This window comes from Lissotriton helveticus, chromosome 8 (genome assembly GCF_964261635.1).
Source record: "Lissotriton helveticus chromosome 8, aLisHel1.1, whole genome shotgun sequence".
In the NCBI taxonomy this organism is placed as follows: domain Eukaryota; kingdom Metazoa; phylum Chordata; class Amphibia; order Caudata; family Salamandridae; genus Lissotriton; species Lissotriton helveticus.
Genome location: NC_136069.1, coordinates 1,190,929,714 through 1,190,950,047, shown reverse-complemented (window position 1 = coordinate 1,190,950,047; position 20,334 = coordinate 1,190,929,714). Strand labels below are relative to the sequence as shown.

Genomic DNA, 20,334 nt, shown 5'->3' with positions numbered 1-20,334 from the left:
TCATTCATGTGACAATACAATGCATCTCCTCACATTTTAATATAACCTCTGTTTCACCCAGTGTTAAATACAGAGTATAATTTTTGAAACCATTGACACACCAATACTAGTTACTACATACGTACTCACTGATTCCTACGTCTACACACACATTCACTCATTCACCCATACAATCATTCATACATACAATCACTCATCTTTACAACACTATCATATGCACTCATACACCTATACAGACACTCACACTCTGCCACTCATCCATGGAGTTACTCACACACCTAGTCAGTCCTGTAAAGAATCAATCACACTTCCATTTTTTTTGTCTATACAGTTAAACATAGAGCACCTTACATTTTCAAACATATACTAACACATACTTACTTTCTTATACAATCATTGATACAAGTACACATTGATCTGCACAGAGTCACACACCTCCCAGCCAGCCACACACACACTCAGTCTCCCATACAAATACTTAGACAATCAAGCAATAACCCATATAGTTAATCATATAGCTACTGATCAACACATGCAGCAGTTTACAGAACAACAGACATAATGATGCACAAATTAAGACAGTTTAGTCACTAACCCATGCACTCAGTGAGACACATGTAATCACTCACTCATACATTCAGTCATGCACCTACTAAATCCTTCGTCCAGACACTTATACATCTACTCATTCTTCAATATGTAAAACATATTTAAACTTTACAGAAACACACAGTCACTGGATGATGTCATCAGTGATCTCATCAGTGATGTCATTTGAGATGTCATCAGTGATGTCATCAGTGATGTCACTGACCATGTCATGAATGATGTAATATGTGACATGATCAGCAGTGGATTGCAGGTGAGCGATATATAGTTAGTGCAACTAACTATATATGGAATTTCAATGGTTTTGTGTGAGTAAAATAAGGTTTTTTAAATGCTAATTCCTAACTATATATGGTCTATAACCTATGGTTTTTTCAGTGAATTTTCAAGGTTTTGTAAATGCTAATTCCTAACTATATATGGTCTATAACCTATGGTTTTTTCAGTGAATATATATATATATATATATATATATATATATATCTATCCAAGGCTTTGGTCACATACTCCAAGATTTCCACTAGCTGCTAGAGTACACTCCTTGAAAAGTGATGGTGGCAACACATTTTATTGAATTTTTAGCATACCAGATTGACACGGTTCAACAAGAAAATGCAAAGAGGATACATATTATGTCTCTGGGTACAATGTAAAGGCCCCCATCAATCTGCAGAACACCAGACCGAAAACCCCCCACTCCTCCAAAACGCACCATACACACTTAAAAGACGTTACATATAAATTCGAGAAAATTCCTGCCACGTTTCAATAGCATCATTATACTAGACAGGTAAATTATTCACCAACAGTTGTTCAGTGGGATTACGATCGGTGGATTGCGCCACTGAAGGTAATTCGATACCCCTGTACTCGGCCCACCAGGACCAGATCTTCCAGTGCTTTTTCGGGCACCCCCTCGCCTGAAACACTGCAACCTCGGCTGACATGCATCTGTCCAGTGCCTTTTTCCAATTAGTGACCTTGGGGGAAGACGTCTCCTTCCAATGCTGCGCTATGCGCTTGGCTAATGTGAAGCCCAGAAATAAAAGATGGCTCTTGTAACTGTTCCCCCCAATGTCTTCTGTACTATGTAAGAGCGCTAGTCTGGGGTTCATCGGAATATCCCATGCCAGAACACGGCCTAGACAGGATTACACACTGGACCAGAACGGCTGAAGCGCCGCACAACTCCACATTCTGTGTAGAAACGACCCATCTTCCGCAGGGCAGCAGAGACAGATCTGGGACTGGATTGCACCCATTTTTCAAAGCCTGTGACAAGTGTAGTACACCCTATGAAGGTATTTAAACTGAATTAACCTGTATCTGGTAGACACGGCGGCGTACCGCGGACTCGCTAAAGCCTCTGCCCAATCATCATCCGTGAGGGCCGGCAGATCGGTGGCCCATGCCTCCCGGGTTTTGTGGATGGTGGTCTTGGTATGGGTAATGTGTCTGATAAATTTGTCGAATTTTGTGAGCCCCGATGTCCCACATCAGCAGACGGCCCTCCAGCGGGTGGGACTCCGGCAGTGACTCCAACCACCGAATCGGGGGCGGGGGTGGGGGTGGGGGGGGGGTCAGAGCATGTCGGAGCTGTAAATAACGGTGGAACTGCGATTTATGCAGGTCAAAATCCGATTGTAGCATCTGAAAGGGTTTAAGGGTGGTCCCCTGCATAATGTCCCCGAGTGTGGAAATAACAATGTGGTCCCATATCGGAATCCTTCAAGCGCCGAAACCGGCTGCAAATGGGTACCCTGCCAGAGGGGAGTGGCACCTGTGAACCTACTCCACCAACCCATGGACCGAACCACCCGCATCCAAAGAGGCACGATGGTGGCATTTCGGTAGATTCTACGTGTGTTCTTGTGTACATTGTAGTTGGTTTAAAGGAAGAGCATTCCTTAGTTTGCCATCATGCAGGGCTCATTATGGCTTAGCCCACTCTAATTCAGGATTGAGAAAGCTCATTGACCAGCAGGTGTAGAATCTGATGTCATGGATAAATATATGGTGACTTTTAAAGCCAACGCATACTTGGCGTGCCTTATTTGGAAGCCACGGGGCTGAAGCAAGAGTTTGATGCTTTAATGAACTCTTCTACTGTACACATTATCAACATCCTATAAGTGGCAGGCACGGTTTAGCCTCCACTGTAACCTTTGCTCACTTTGCTATCCTGCCCCTTTTTCAGAAGTACTGGTTTTTGGCAGCAAGATCTCTCCATGGGTCTTCACCTCATGGCTGTTGGTGCTGGGACAAACACCCGCTCCCATAGGCCACGCAAAAAATGTAGGGAGAATCCTAGATGACCAGCTCAACATGTTGGTTCAAGTCAATACATTGTGCACCTCCTACTGTCGCACCCTATGCATGCTGCGAAGGATCCTAAAATGGTTGCCTCAGAACACCAGATGGACCATCACACAAGCATTCCTCACCAGCAGGCTGGACTATGTAAACACTCTCCGCTGGAATTTCCAAACAACTCATACACAGGCTCCAGACCATCCAGAACACTACAGCAAGAATTGTACTCTGCCTCCCACGCTCCACCTGCATCACACTGCACCTCAAGAAGCTTTACTGACAAAGGAGTCAAAGGCATCTTGAAAAAAAAGAGTCGATCGATAGGAAATTGTGAAGTCATGCAGTGTCATTCAATAAGGAGAAGAGGAACTCATGCCCACCTAACACCTTCTCTAGCAAATGTCTTCTGACCACTGGACATTACAAGTGCGCTGTCGCGGTTTCATCATATTGGCTGTTGCTAGCACTATAAACATTGTGTAGCTCGTTGGTTAATGTTTCTTTTCGAGCTCCTCCAGTGTGGAAATGTAATGTCATTAGAGAAATGACTAACCTACTTTTTTTTTTTTTTTTTGCAGAAAGCACAAATTTGGACTGCTAACAGTGACTCATTTTGCATGTGTCTATGACTACCACACAGATTTTTATTCGTGCTGTCTTCCACCCATTTCTGGTGTTTGTAAACGCCTAGATTACTTGTTGCATCTGGAAATCCCAAATCAAAGCGCACATTATACAGTTTGTGTATGTTAACTAGAGGAAATCTTAGTGGTTCAAGCCCCAGTGGCCCTGTTTTTCCATACAGACTCCTTTTTATTTTTATCCAGAAAAATATTAATACTATTCCTTAACTGAAATGTTACTTTTGTGAGGATCTTTTTTTTTTTTTTTTAAGATCTGCAGAACACCAAGCGACATAGCAGTTTTGGTTAAAATGTAGCATGCATAAAATAACACCTCCTCCACCAAGACTGCACTAAGAACTTGGAAATTGACACAGGCGATCCTAGGACTTTTCTCACCAAAACTTTGAAACTTCTGTGTCACACTGTATTATAAACGAATCTTGGCCCTGGATTCCTTTGAAAGTAGTGCAACATTACAGCAGCTCACTTACTTCCTGCTTCGCTGTTGTCTGTTACAAATCATTTAGATAGGCCAACTGTTGTATCTGATGAGAAGCCAACTGGGCCTGGGAAGTGGAGAACCGATGGTTCTGCCGGACTGATGTTCTGCTACTATTGCAGCAGGAAAGCATCCCTTCTTGTCCCACACTAAGCACTGAGGTTTACTCTTGTCCTCGCATATGTACAGAATGCTGTTCAATAAATAGTTGCTCAAACTAAGACTCTCAAAGATGACCTAGTTTGAAGGGCCGTTGAAGCTCCTTATGTGTGACCGTATTCATATGGTAACTTTGGAAAACAAATGCCTCAGACTTTGCAGTTATTTTATTGTCCTCTCCTCATCAAAAACTACCAGCGGCAGTTTCTTCATTTGAGCTTGGGGACGTTGACCCACCACCTCTGTTGCCCCCACACGCATTGCCAAATCAAAGTGACACATCAAATGCCATATTAATATATACTGCAGCCGTGGCGCATTTTGATGTCTGCCCTTGTCTGTGTAGGGCATGACGTGGCCTATCCTGCTGATTGGCAGACAGCAGCTAAAACCTGGTGCGCATGTCTGGGTGGACAGGTCTGTTACTGTGGCCAACCAGACATGGGAACTTTAGGGTTCTAAACTGCAAAGCTAATGAGCCAGGGGGAAAAGCATCACTGTTATTCCAGTCTTCTTTGGAGCGCTGGGTACCCATGCTCACACCAATCCTTGCTTTCCTCTCGTTCTGTTTACTGGTTAAACCAGCATGAGAGCAAGGCACGGATTGGTTGTTTTTGAAGCAGCAAGTTCAGGCTGTGGTGACGTGACTGGATTTATTGGTTCCTGGTGGAGATGGTGCAGGCAGTTCGGCATCAGCAGCAAGAGTGGCACCGGTGCCTGTATGCTCTCCGCCACATCCCAAAATGCTGAAAAAAGGAACAGATGAGCAAGCTGTATGACAGGGTAAACTTTGGAGGTGTTGCAGGTAAGTTTATGGTAAACGCAGAGGGTGTGGTTTCATGTGTCTGAGTTGAAACGCGGAAGGGCCAGAGATGTTGACTTTGGGGCTAGGGAAGCAGGTTTAAGTTTCGGCGCTGCTTAACTTCCTCTGATTCTGGGCAAATCACTTAATCTCCCCAGTGCCCATAAAAAGTGAAGGTAAACCTGTGTAATGTAACTGGTTCTTAAGTGAAGCTCTCCAAAACATGTGGGTCAAGTTCACATGCTAGACTGATTTTATAGTGCAAACCCTGAGGCGTTGAGCTTAAAGGCACTGCTAGCTTCTCTCAGTGCTTACCAAAATATTCACTTTTCTCACCCAACCATTTGTCACCAACCGCCACTGAAAACTACATGTGGGACCAACTTTTGTATGCCATTTCCAAGGCATGCAAGGCTTCTCCATCTAGACCTGCATTGCTGGATTGTGGTCCCGCCACTTTCGAGACCATTTGGCTACTCGGCTGCGAGGCCCAGACCCAGACCCAGGACCCCTAATTTTATCCACATAATCTCAACAATCCTAACCTTATAATTGTACGCCCTTCACTTCTTGCCTATTGCTTTTCTCCTCATCACCCAGGCGACATCCGTCCTCTTTCAAGAACACACTTTTCCAGCTGTCGCTGCCATCCTAAAGCCAGGCACATCCATTGGGCCACAACACTTTACAAACTGTACATTCATATGGTAAAGCTTTTAAGAACCCTGACATTCCGCCCTTTGTAAGATCACTCTTCGTTTTCAACGCAACAGTCTGCATCACAGATCACTTTCACTATCTTAAACTCAGTCCCTCATTCATTGTCATTATAGAACATGAATCCCCCTGTCTGACTGCTATGCATAGTGAAGAAACCTCCATTATCACCTTGCCTTCCCCCTTACACTTAAGCTATGTGGCGGGCTGTCAACAGCAAATTAATCCATACACATCTTCCCATCTCCTGTTCTCGCAAACCCTTGCCATGTCCATTCCAATGGCCTAGTTAGCTCACCTTCCCACCCTTGCACAATGACTGCCCTTACTTTTTCAATCTCAAACTATCCCAGACCCATTTTGAGACTCTTGGCTCTCTATCTAATATAGCCCCCTTCTTCCTTGTGGGTATTTTTAGTTTGAGGTTTCACTGATGTTCAGAAACTACAGCTATGGTCCATACTGTCTAATTTCAGTATTACCAATTTAAGCAACTACTCAACCTCATATGCATTTTGGCTACCAATTCTTTAAGGAGTTCTCTTCTTTGCTTCCCTTCCACAGACCACTCCAGCAATCCTATCACCACCCTGTAGTAAAGATGAAACGATGTTGGTAGTTTGATTACTTAATTTATTAGGTAGAAACCTTAACGATGCCGCCAGCTTGTCAACACGGGACTCGGCTGCTATGTCAACATTCGATAGCAAGCGCCGAGCTGTCAGAACGGTCTGTACCAACATGTTGGGGAGGGGAGGGGGAAACAGGGAAAGGGCAAAAGGAACATTCCAAGTTACAACACATCATCCTCCCTAGGGGAAAAGATAGGAAGGGAGAGTGGGAAGGAAGGAAACGAAAAGGCTGGGGTGGAGGCAGGGAGGGAAACTCCCCACCCATAATCTGGGCCAATGGTCTTTCGCAGAAGACCCTCAGTAACTCAAATACACTTTATGTTCACATTACAGATCACTATCTCATTGTGTATTGTTTGTGCCAGTGTGGGGAGATCCTAGGTCTATCACTCTTCCTGTCCTGTCTGTCACCTCTGATGATGTCTCCACCCTCCATCCTTCTGGTGCCTAACCTAGTTTCTTCCCCTCCTGCGGGCACCACCCGATCATGGCTCCATAGTTTTCCATCCTCATGACCACAGTGTTCTTTTTTGGCATTCTGATGGTACTAGGGGCGTAAAACTTGTCACCCCCTTTCCTTAGTCTTTCCGGTTTCTTGACGTAGACATTTTGTCCTTGCTGGAATTCTCTCTCCTTGACTCCCCACTTCTTGTCGTACCATTTCTTGTATTTCCCTTGATTGGTTTCGATCCTCCTCTTGATCTCTTCTGGATCAGTCTCTTCTATCTGCTTTCTTCCCATCCAATTGGGGGTCAGCTTCGTTCCAGCTTTCCTCCCTCTCAGCAACTCGAATGGTGTGCATCCAGTAGTGGACTTTGGCGTTGTGTGATATGCCCATAGCATGTCTCTTATTGCCCCTTCGATGTTCTCCCCAGCCTGGTTTGCCAATTGCATGCACTCTTTCAACATGCGGTTTACTCTTTCCACCTTGCCATTTGCCTTGGGGCAATACAGTGGCGTGCGGATATGGGCTATGGAGCAGTCTTTCAGAAATTCCTTCATCTCTTCTGAGATCAACTGTACCCCATTGTCCGTGACCAGTGTTAAAGGGATTCCTTCTCTCGAGAACACCTCTTTCAGGAACTCAATGATCGACTTTGTGTTCACATTGTGGACGATCTTGCAGGTTATCCAGCTTGAGTAATAATCCACCAGAACCAGTAAGTACCAATCCTGGGGCCCTTTGCCATGGATGGGCCCGGCTATGTCGAAGCCTAACTTGTCCCATGGAACATTGGGAACTTCCACCGGTGACAAAGGTGCTCGTCTAGTGACTTTAGACTTGTCACTCAGGCTGCATGCATAGCAGTCCCTCACTTTGTCCTCCATCTCTCTCTGTCCATTGCTGGAAACCAGTAGTCCATACGTAGCCTAGCTTTGCTTAAACTACGGCCCAGGTGACCTTCGTGCGCTAGTTCCACGATCTGGCTCCTTAAAGTTTCCGGCGGGACCAGCTTCCCGGACTTGAGTATAAAATTTCCTTCAACTGATAGATCATCCCGCACATTCCAGTACGGTTGGATCTCAGTCTCCATATCCTTGCATTTCTTTGGCCATCCCGTGAGGATATGTTTCTTCACTTTCTTCAGTACTTCATCTTGTTCCATCTGGGTCACCCATGCATTCTTTTCCACCGCAGCTAGGCTCACCTCCAGGATTGAGTCACCACTCAACTCTTCAACCTCCTCTTCCCCACCGGCTGGTGCTCTTGATAAGAAATCTGCGACTCTATTTTGTTGCCCGGGGATGTAGGTAACTCTGAAATTGTAGGCTTGCAGTCCCACAGCCCATTTAGCTATGCGTGGCGTCATGCTTTCCATGTCCTTCTTAGTAAATAGTGAGACCAGAGGTTTATGGTCAGTCTGTACTTCGAAGGGTATTCCCCAGATGAAGAACCTTGTAGTGTCGGATGGCCCAGTAGACTGCTAGTGCCTCTTTTTCAATGGTTGAATAGTTTGTTTCCGATGAAGTGAGGGTTCTTGATGCAAAAGCCACAACTTTGACTTTGTTCCCCTCTCTTTGCGCCAATGTGGCCCCAATTCCTCTGTTGCTGGCATCAGTCGAGATGATGGTGTCTCCATTCGGGTTGAATTTGCCTATAAATGGAGCTTCAATGATCGCCTTCTTTATGCTTTTCATGGACAACTCTTGTTCCTTCCCCCATGCAAAAACACTGTCTTTCTTGATCAATTCTCTAAGGGGCTGCAAAACCATGGCAAAGTCTTTGATAAATTTAGCCATGTACTCTGCAAGACCTAAGAATGATAGTATGTCTTTGTTATTTGGCGTGGGAGCGTCTCTCACTGCTCTGACCAAGTCGTACTTTGGCTTGATGCCTTCCTCCGATAAGGTGTGTCCAAGGTAGTCCACCGAGCATACCCCAAGCTTGCACTTGCTTGGTTTGGTGGTGAACCCGACCTCTTTCAACCTCTCTAGCACCTTCTTTGCCATCTCATTGTGTTCTTCATCACTTCCGCCGTAGATCAGAATGTCATCTTGGAAACATATCGTGTTCTTGCAGTCTTTCAGCACATGTTGCATGACTCGTTGGAAGGCCGCGGCCGCCGACGCCAAACCAAATGGCATCCGCTGAAACTTGAAGTTGCCAAATGGGGTGGTGAATGCCGTTAGGATTTGCGAATCTGGATGTAGCTTAATTTGGTAGTATGCAGAGGACAGGTCCAATATGCTGAAATACTTGGCCCCCCGGATTGTGCTTAACATTTCACTGATTCGGGGAAGGGGAAACCTGTCTACCAGGATGTTGGCGTTTAGATCTCTCAGGTCCACACAGAGTCTTATGCTGTTTCCCCCATCCTTAGCCGTGATCACTATCGGGGCCAACCATGCTGAACTCTCAATTTCCACAATAACTCCTTGGCTAACTAACCTGTGGAGTTCTTGCTGGAGTGGTTCTCTCATTCGCAATGGTATGGATCTCGTCTTGTGTACCACGGGTACTGCCCCCTCCTTAAGGATAATCCTGTGCATATAGTTCTTAAATACACCTAACTTTTCGCTAAATACCTCCTTAAACTCTTCGGTGAGGTCCCCCGCTATGCCTGCTGGGTTGATTAGTAACACCTGTTCCTTGTTGTTCGGGTCTAACTTCATTCCCAACTCCTTCTGATGCTTCCAGCCCAAAAGAGTCGAACCGCTAGTGGATACATACACTTTCCCCACTGTGTGCCTGTCCTTAAATGAAATTCTCATCGTCACCATGCCCTCTAATGAGATTCTTCCCTTGTTGTACCCCTTTGGGATGATATCAGCTTGCATCATTTTAACAGGATGATTAGCAAATTTTTCCTCAAACACACTTTTGTCTACCAATGTGTAGGGTGAACATGAATCAGCATACATACTGAACTTTACACCATCAAGTAAAACATCACATTTGGGATAGATATCATCATTATTTTCATCCTCCTCCCCCACTTGGAAAATATAAGATTTCTCCCCCGCCTCTTCCTGGGGGGACTCCTCTATGGCATGTACTGCTTTGCTGGGTGCCTTACACACTTTGGAGTAGTGCCCCCACCTGTTACACTTCCTACATTGTACATTTCTCGCCGGGCACTTCCAATTGTTGGCCAAGTGATTAGGACTACCACATTTAAAACACACCATAGTGCTAGTCTTACTGCGAACCATCTCTTTATTCTTGTCCCCTACTTTACAAATGGTTTCTCCCTCAGTGTGTGTCTTGTTTTCCGCCCTCTCTTTGTTTGTTTGTCCCATCCTGTGGTTTCATTTCCCTCATACACCGCGCGGTGTGTTCCAGGCCCTTAGCTATATTGATAGCTTCCTCTAAGTTAGGGTTCTTGGTGAGCAATTCCTCTTGTGTCTTTGTATCGTTGGTGCATCTCACGAGTTGGTCTCTAATCAATGAGTCTGCGAGTTACCCAAATTCACATGTGGCTGATAAGCCTCTCAACACTGCTATGTAAGCACTCACCCTCTCTTCACTCTTCTGCCCCCTCTTAAAAAACGTATGTCTTTCCATCACCACATTAATTTTTTCCTTGAAGTGTGACTCCAACTCCCTTAATGTGCGCTCATAGACATTGATTCCCTCCCCTACTTCCTCTTGATCATCCTCCACCAACCTCCCAGTAATATCTTCATATATCTTCCTCCCATGTGTGCCTAAATTGTGGAGTAGTATATGTTGCTTCCGTAAATTTGAATAGTTACTACCTCCTATGGCAATGAGATAAGATTTAGATATGCCTTCCCACCTCTTCCAGGGAATAACTGGTTCTCCTAATTCATTTAGGAAAGGTGGAGGCTGACTCATGCCTGCGCCAGCCATTGCCATGAACTGCCTTTAAGTTCCAAATTACTTATAACAGAAGAGAAAGTGGAGGGATAATTGCTTGAATCTGAAGAGATGTACACAGAATAAACTTTCACCTACAAACAAGCCTGTAAGACTACCATTTTCCCATAGCAATCGCACAGTATCCTACACGTGGGTATTACTTCTGCAAACCCCACTGTTGGTTCGATAGTCTCCTTTCTTTTACTCCTGATACTAGTCAGAGTAACCAATGGAAGAGCAAGCCAGCCCCCTTATTGGCGGGAACTTCCTGTGGAGAAGTCTTTGTGGTGAGTGTTCCTGTGAGGGCGGAGCTGCTTGTGGAGAGATTGTCCCTTGGATGTCTGCTAAGGTAAAATCGTTATGCTTACTCCTAATTTTCCTCACATTAGAAAAGTGCTGCCTGGATTCCTTCTCAGAATGCTGAGACCGCTAGAATTGGAGGAAAAATTCGTCTTGGAGAACACTATTCCTTCGGCTGGGAGCCTGTTACTAATCGCGCGAGGCTTGCGTAGCTGTTACAACCAGCGAGACGTGTCTCCAGAGCGAGCGTAGTTCTGTGCGCCGTGAGGTGACAATGGCGCAGCGCATGTGTGAAAACTCAGTCATTAAACTCTGCTAGTCAGCCTCTTGCCTCGCTGCTTTTCATACACAACAATGCGCCGCTTCAGTCCGTTTATTATTTTCCCTCGACGCCACTCTATAAGCGATCAAACCCCACCTGTGCCCGACCTGACACACGAGTAAACCTCCTTCTACACAAATTCTTCCATACTTTCACGCAGCGTCCTCTCATAGACTCGCTTTCTCCCGAGTCAAAATATTCACGGTAACTTCCTCACAAAATTCAATTGTAGTCAGTTATTTACGCGTGCAATCACTACAGTTGATAACTTAGCTCTCGTCCGCTGATCACCGTGGACTCCGTTAATCTTCTGTCGACAAGCAATAAATTCACTCCAGGGGGACGGCAACCACTGTCCCTGGCACAGTCTCCTCACCTCGTCGCCATAAAATGTAGTAAAGATGAAACGATGTGGGTAGTTTGATTACTTAATTTATTAGGTAGAAACCTTAACGATTCCGCCAGCTTGTCAACACGGGACTCGGCTGCTATGTCAACATTCGATAGCAAGGGCCGAGCTGTCAGAACGGTCTGTACCAACATGTTGGGGAGGGGAGGGGGAAACGGGGAAAGGGCGGAAGGAACATTCCAAGTTACAACACACCCCATCCCCAAATAACCCATCTCAGCATAACTTGATACCCCTTCTACCATTATACTTCCTCGCACAACATCAAGGACATACTTGTCGACCTGTCATCTCTCTGTTTGCTCTTCTCCCTGCAGAAGGCTGTCATTGATTCCCTTGACATTCCTACCCCCGGACTTCTCAAAACATCCTGTCGCCTAAAACAACAGGATTCCTACGGCTCTCCACACATGAAAAGTCCTTCCCTACTGAACTAGAAGAGTACAAGGCCTCAACCTCTAAACTCACCTTTGCTCTTGATGCAACCAAAGGGAAGTATTTGGCCCACTCACCTTCACTCTGCTCCTAGGCCTTCCTTGCTATGTGCTGATTACCTTGTCTCAGACCCACCTGCGTGTCTCGCCCATTTTTCTCTCCCTACACCCATTCCCACCATCCTCCTCCACTGCCGTTGCAGTAGAAGCTGTCCGCACTCTGTCCCACGACCCACTTTGCCCTTCAAATTCTAAAGCCTCTGTCACAGCTCTTAGTCAAAGCCTGCATCTGTTTCTCAATCACTCATTCGAGACAGGCACATGTCTATCTGGCTACCTATCTGCAGTCATCATCCTATTAATCAAAAAAACAAAACCACGCAAAACTACCCCACCTGATTAGAAAGCTGAAGCAAATTTTCTTTAGTTTGTTCACAGACTAGCTTTAAATCCTTATTTGTGAAGCGCAAAATACTCACCCTTTCGGGTCTCAATGCGCTGGGGGCCATCACGCAAATTAAGTGAGCTATTGTCCAGTCACATGGTGCCGAGCTGAGCAGCCGCCGGAGCAGGGGATCAAACCGTGAACAACAAGAAGGAGGACACTAGGGTCTACAGATGGTGTCGTAGGATGTGGACTAGAGGAGGATAGGTCATACAGCTCTACCTTTTGAGTAAAACACAAGGCTAGAAAAAATTCTCATCAGGCCACCCTTATTGGTGGAGTGTCGTCACATGAGATTGGTAAAGGATCCAACCCTCGCCCTGACCATCAGCTGATGGTACGTAGGTGGATACCATTGGTATACTCCAGCCTGTAGTCTCTCAAAGGTGGTGCTGATGAGGTGCAGTGCAAAAAGGTGAGAAATAAAAATTGATCAGTGGAACAAAAATATGTTTAATAGGAGATGTTCCAGTGTCAATGATTAAAACAAGCACGCGGGTAGTTATGAATTTATGGCTACCCCGTTGCGTGGTGCAGGAAGGTCAACATGTTTCTGCCATCAGGATCCTGCACCACGCAATGGGGTAGCCATAAATTCATAACTACCCGCGTGCTTGTTTTAATCATTGACACTGGAACATCTCCTATTAAACATATTTTTGTTCCACTGATCAATTTTTATTTCTCACTTTTTTGCACTGCACCTCATCAGCACCACCTTTGAGAGACTACAGGCTGGAGTATACCAATGGTATCCACCTCCGTACCATCAGCTGATGGTCAGGGCGAGGGTTGGATCCTTTACCAATCTCATGTGACGACACTCCACCAATAAGGGTGGCCTGATGAGAAATTTTTCTAGCCTTGTGTTTTACTCAAAAGGTAGAGCTGTATGACCTATCCTCCTCTAGTCCACATCCTACGACACCATCTGTAGGACCCTAGTGTCCTCCTTCTTGTTGATTACTTGTAGTAGGGGACTGGGACACAGTGGTCTTTAAATATTCCCCTTGTTTGACCCTCATTTAATGTTGTTTTTTGATCAAACCGTGAACCCTGTGCTCGGAAGTCACCTGCCCTGGCCGCTGCGCCACACCTCTCCATACATTTCCAAGCGTAACCTTCTGAACTAACTCTGATCGGGCTTCTACAAAGACCATATAGCCAATTCGGTCACACATCTCCAGTATACTCGTGTTGGTCACCTCCCTTTTTGGCCAGAGTAGCCAGAAGCTCATTACTTGTCTTTAAGGGAGACCATGCAGACCACGCCATATTGCTTTTTTTTTTTTTGCCCTGGATGTGGCCAGCATTCTCACGTGTAGGCCTGGGCGGAGTTCGCTGAGTACCGCTATGTGGAACTCCGCGAAGTGACCCAAAAAACTCCAGTGCGATATGCGGAGTTCCGCAAGCAGACAAGTGCGTTAGGTCATGCTGTTTGTGCTGATTTTTTGCGCCGGGTGTTTGTTCAGCGCTGTAAAATCAGTGCAAACGACACCATGCGCTGGTTAAAGGGGTGCTGCTTCTTTCTGCCGCTCGAGTAGATTTTCTACATGAGCGGCAGCTTCTTCAACGTGGACGGATGGTTTCTCAATGCAAGCAGTCGTGACCATCCGTGTTGAGAAATCGCGCAGGGAGGTGGTCTAGCGTTGGATTTTCCTCTCTTACCAACTTAATGCTGGTGAGCGAGGAAAATACTCTGCTCCGAGTTTTTCGGAACTCTGCATGGTCCACGGAGTGCGGAAAACTCCGAGAACGAAGGGTAGTTCACCGCCCAGGCCTACTCACGTGCTCCCTTTACAGTGGCATAAGTTTACACGCAGTGGATTTACAGGAAAACCAAAATGCACACGTTCAGTGCTGTAAACTCAATTACAGTGTAGAATACAGAATATGAACTTTCAAAGTATCGCATGATGTTTAACTGTAGACTATAGAGTTGTAGTTTCCTAGTCCGATGTTTTTCTTTAGACGGATGTTGGGGTATAGTACCATTGAGTAGGGTAACAATATACATCTGTTATTTCAGCGCCAAGATGCCCCGTGGCTGGGGTGAACGTGCGCTTTACAAATACACTTTATGTTATAGCAGGATATTCCCTTACAAGGAAACCGAATTGTCCAAATCTTTCTCGTTTTTAGAAAACCCCCGGAAGCGAGAGGCTCGTTCTGAGTCTGTTTCTGGGTTTCATTCAGACGCCAGGCCCGATGTTAACATGCCTTCACTCTGCGAACCTCCAGCTGTTTACAGTAGAAAGGCACGGGGGCGGGAGAGACCGGGTTAAACTGAGGAAATGCCAGACGGGAAGCAGATGTCGGCGTTGGATCACTATCACGTAAATTGAACAATAAAAAGAGGCCTCTGGTCCCAGAGTGGGCTGAGATAGCTCAGTGGGTGATGTGGGAGGAGGAGGGTGGTGAAGATAAATGCGTGATGGACTTGCGGCGGGCAGGAGTTTATTTTGCTTCAGTAGTCGGTGGTGTCCAGCTGCTGGGGACCCATTCCAAGGTCAAAGTGCAAAGGAAATAGAAGGGGGACAGGTCCTCGTGAACTCGCGGCAGTGAGGTGAAGGGCTGCGGGCAGCTGCTCTACGGTATGTCCCATGGTTTACATTTATTTCTGTCTACATTTCCCCCAACATTCTCTGTTCTGCTAAGATTTTTTTTAATTTCTTTGTTTCATCGCGTAAACAGCAGTCACTAAACATTGTTTGTCAAATACACTCTCTCTCTCACTATATATATATATATATATATATATATATATATATATATATATATATATATATATATATATATATATATATATATTACTCCAACCGGTCACTGTGCATTCAAACTCATGCACGCTCACCAGTACGCAGACGACAGAATATGCGTCACAAAACCAGTCTTGAATATATGATTTTATTTGTTAAATCATAAAGTGCAGGGGTGCAAAAAGATCGTCGGATATATATATATATATATATATATATATATATATATATATATATATATATATATATATATATATATATATATATATTCAATATGTTACAGTATAACGACCAGTTTAATACAATAACGATTCTACTTTTTCACTGTGCCCCAAAACTTTGTCGGTCATAACTTTAAAACACCCCTCTACCCAACCAGCATCCGTCTGCCAATGTTAGGCGTGTTTTGTTTTAATTTTCAATTGTCAGGAGTCATCCTCTGTTCTGCTATGATGTATTTTGTTGCTGTTACACTTTAAGCAGAAATGTTATAAATGTGTGTTACTAATTCATTTTGGTAACCTGAGTGTCTAGTGGCACACATGGGTAAGAGAGCACGGCCCTGAGTGAACTATATAGCATGGTGGTGTAATATAAAAGTGTTGCGTGGCGTATCTTGCTCTAGTTGGTGTTCCAGAGATCCAATCAAAAATAGATAGGCTTCAAAAATGAACCCAACGTGCCTTTGATGGGCCCTGATAATCTATACTTGAAACTAAGCCAAGACTGAAGCTCTCTCGATGTACTTTTTTTTTTCTAAAGGGTAATTTAGAGGGACGTTTGGCATGAGCCCCTTCCGACATTCCAGGAGTTGCAGCTATCCATTCTCTGCATTCTGGAACTTTTAGGCACTTTGTCAATTGTAATTGCAACTATATAGCGCTTACTACCCCTGATGAGGTGTCAAAGTGCTTTTTCACCCAGTAGCACACTAATCCAGAACCCAAAAAGGATTAGTGGTGAACTAGTTTAGGGAAATATGAAATTGATTTAAGCAGTGAACATGCTAGTCTGTTATTTGGATTGAAAAGGATAGTGGAGGGATAGAAGTGGGAAGGGTTTGCATTTATATGGCGCTTGCTACACCTGATGGGGTGTTGAAGCACTTTTTGGCAGGTAGCACGCTAGCTATTCCGGAACCCAAGCAGGATTAGTGGCGAAATTAGCATAGAGGAATCTGAAATTAATTTGAATGGTGGACATGCAAGTTTGCTATTTGTATTGAAAAAGGATAGGGGAAGGATAGAAGAGGGAAGGGTCAATGTTAAAAAAAAAAAAAAAAAGCTATCATTTCCAGAATCTAGTGTACTGTTTGCTTAACAGTCATTACTGGCAGTAAATGGCTCTTAAGTAATGGGACCAGTTGATAGCTATGCTCACGACTGCAAAGTCCACCTTTAGTTAGTAATATCGCTTGATGCACTTATTTGGATATATGTGCATTCTAATTCTGCACTTCAGGGACATTTAAACTAATTAATCTTCTGTTGATCAGATTTTTTTTCTTGACGTAAGCCAGCAGTGGGTGACTTGTTAAATATTTTTCATCATGTAGTTGTGGTTGAAACTTTTCAGTATAACTTTGTGGATTGTACTACTGAATATCGACAACAACAATAGTCTGGCATGCTAATATCAAAAGGTAAGTGCATATAGGGAAATAAAGATTTACTATTCCTAACTCCACATTTACATACCTTGAAGATCTATTGTCTGCATGAGTACATATATGTGGAGTTAGGTATAGAAAATCCAGACTTGTATTTAAATATTTTATTTTCGATATTCTTTCTACAGTATTCAGGGGGCACAACAACCTTGCATTACCTTAATTCTCCTTTCACCCCTTCACCAGTTTTGTCCAATATAGGTCCAGGAGGGCCTACCCGGGCAAAGTTTCAGGCTTCCCCTAGACCGAGTAATCGTAGTCTATTTATGTTAATTGTATCCAAATCTGTCTTTTGTGAATATCCTGAAAATATAAGCGAGATCTGTCCCTCTTTGACCATTGCTGGACACGCCTGTCCTACCTGTCCTAAACGTCTGCAGAAGCAGTTTGTAGACTTTCCTCGCCATGGAGGAATGAGTCACTTCAGCCTTCAATGGTCTTTAAAGGGACTACACCATGCAACACTGTGATTCCTGTAATTTCTCGCCAGCAAAGCTTTACATGCACGGCGCCACTGCAGAATTGCTCAGCAGTGGCTTTTTCACACTGTTGCCACCCAGTTGCATATTGACTGCATATTGCACATGGCATGTCCCTGGCCTTTCAAGGTGGATGCTTTGACTGACCGGGCTCAGCAGCCCTCATGAGCACAAACATATTGGTTGTAAGTTGTGTGTGACTTATATTGCCTGGTAATGTAGACAGGGTATGTGCCTTAGACTCTGTGTGCATACTTGACACATCTTCTCGGTGTGTGTGGCCCTCACTGGTATTCTTTGAAACTCGGAACTTGCTACATACTAGAGCAAGCATGTCCAGCATAAAGCCTACAGTGTGGTCTCTCAGTGTACTTAGTGGCTCACAAAGAAGATGTGTTTTTATCTCTGCCTACAGAACACTTTATCCAGGATATGTCATGGCCTAGTTCTTAAAAAAAAAAAAAAAGTACCATAAGAAGTAAAGGGAGAGAGTGGGGTGTAGGTCAACCTACTCTGCCTTTAGCTTTCATGAGTTTTTAATGGTTTCCATTTTCTAGGATGGTCTGTCTAGCCAGGCTGTGACATTTTGTGGAATGTTACAATATCCCATTTGTGTACTCATTGGGTTTTGGTGATAGAACATTAATTAGTCCGTGTTAGACTTGAACCACTGAGTTATTTGAGGTCCTTAATTTGTTGACACAGCTGCCTTTTTTATTTCTGGTTTGTAGATTTGTTTTAGGAAGTGCCTGCTGTTCCGATGACTTAGCCAGTCGTATAACACGGTGCTCCTCAATAATTGCTGTTGCACGTTCATTTGTTTTACTTTGCAGTAATGAAAACATGTTGTTGCGTTTACAGATTATTTTTTGCTTTCTTAAAGATACAATGAAAATATTAGCCTTTTTGTCAGAAGAACCTACCATACATAATTTTGCTGGGTGTGTTTTCAAGTGGTACAAAAGGGGGTGGTGGTGATGGACGGAGCATCTGAGCCAATCAAATACTCACACCCAGTCAACAGATCTGGGTTTAATCCATCACCGTTCTTTAGCCCACTCTTGCACCCCAGTTCAGACATGGCAATATGCAAATCAGTCTGACCCTGTGCCTCATGGGAACAGTCCAGCCCGAACTGCCAAGCCATGCCTTCCCTGGACCGGAAACAAGCTTCCTAGGACCGGTTTCTGGCATTCCAGCCGTCTTCAGCCAGGCTTGTTTGAATCCAGTGGCAATTTCACAACTTACAGTACATAGATCATATTCGGACTCTTTTTGATAACACGAGCCATTGTTTTTATGAAGGTACAGCTTTACTCTTCTAAGGCAGACTGTTCAGCAAGTCAAAGATGTTGCTTTATTATGGCATGTTCTTTCCAGGACAGATACTCCACTCTATGCCACTCCACTTCACTTTATGCCACTGCTCTCTATACTGTGTCACTCTACTCTACAGCACTCTACTCTGTCACTGCGCTCTCCGCCAATGCATTTCAGACAACTTAACATAAAACCAATGCACCCTATGCCAACTACTTTGCACAATTGCACTCTACATCGTAATAATGTACTCTGCAACACGCTTCGCCACTGCATGTTTCACCACTCTGCACCATTGCCCTTTACTTCACTGCACTCTTAGCCACTCTATTCTACTCTGTCCCACTGCACTCATCGGCACTCTACTCTGCAAGTCTGCACTCATCACCAGTCTACTCTGCAAGACTGCACTCTACGCCACTGCACTCTGCACCACACAATTCTACCCCAAGCACTCTACGCCATTCCACTCTAATCGATTTTGCATCACTGCACTCCAGACTACTCCACTGCACTCAATGTCACGCTACACCTCTGCACTCTACCACGCATCACTCTACCCTACACCAATTCACTGTACTCTGAAACCATCTACCTGCAGAGTGCCGTACTCTATTCCACTCTGCTCCAGTCTTCGCCACTTCACTCTACGTCATTTCTATCTAAGCCACTACAAGCACCTCTGCTGCTTTTGTTACGGGGGGACGCTATTGAAGCACTGCTGCATAACTGGCCACCGTGGGTCCAACACTGGCCACCACCTTTTCGCCCATGGGGAACATGCCTGTTACCGGCTACGGCCAGTGCACCCCACTTTCCTTTACCCCACCAACTTTTAGCCATTCTGAACAGCAGCCGCGCTGGTGTAGAACCAAAACATTTGGTAAAGCCAATAGGTCTTTCATAGGCGAGGCCTTAATGGCTTTGCAAGTGCTTGTTTACATATTCTATATTCCCCAACAGGGGAATAGCTTCCTTAGCAGTACAAACGACTACACGTGCATTTGCTGGTACGAGTATTGCAGGAAATGAGCGTTGTGTGTTTTCATCGTTCTGCCGCTGATTTCCATCTTTCAATTCAGAGAAACTCCAACTGCTGCCTGCGTTACATAATCACACTGTTAGTGTTCGATAATTGGCAAATTACTTGCATTTGCATATGCCCTGGGAAATGAATGGCGGCACAAGCTGGGAAAGTGCTGCCACCCTCCCTTACCCAGCTCTCCTTGCGCCAAAAGACAACATACCTGCTGTATTATCGACGTTCGTATTGTTACTGTTTAAAAAGGTTGTTGACCTGTTTTAGGGGACATTAAATCTTTGTGCGGCGCTTTGACCCCCATTTGGGGCCTAAGTTCGCGCTTTTAGGAACACCGTGTTATTAATATTGTGGGGGGCTCCTGGAGATGACCTTTAAACATTTCTTCCAGTGTCTTTAAAGTCCGACGGACCTTGAGGGAGAGAGAGCTCGGCGTCGCTGCCCCTTTAATATTTTTGGTGTGTTCCCTTCGTGTTT

The 20,334-nt window shown here is 44.8% G+C and overlaps 1 protein-coding gene across 2 annotated transcripts in view; it reads left to right on the top strand.

The window, feature by feature from the left end:
- LIMS1 (LIM zinc finger domain containing 1) overlaps positions 1-20,334 on the top strand; it is a 367,628-nt gene that overhangs the window by 90,974 nt on the left and 256,320 nt on the right. The window lies entirely within an intron of this gene.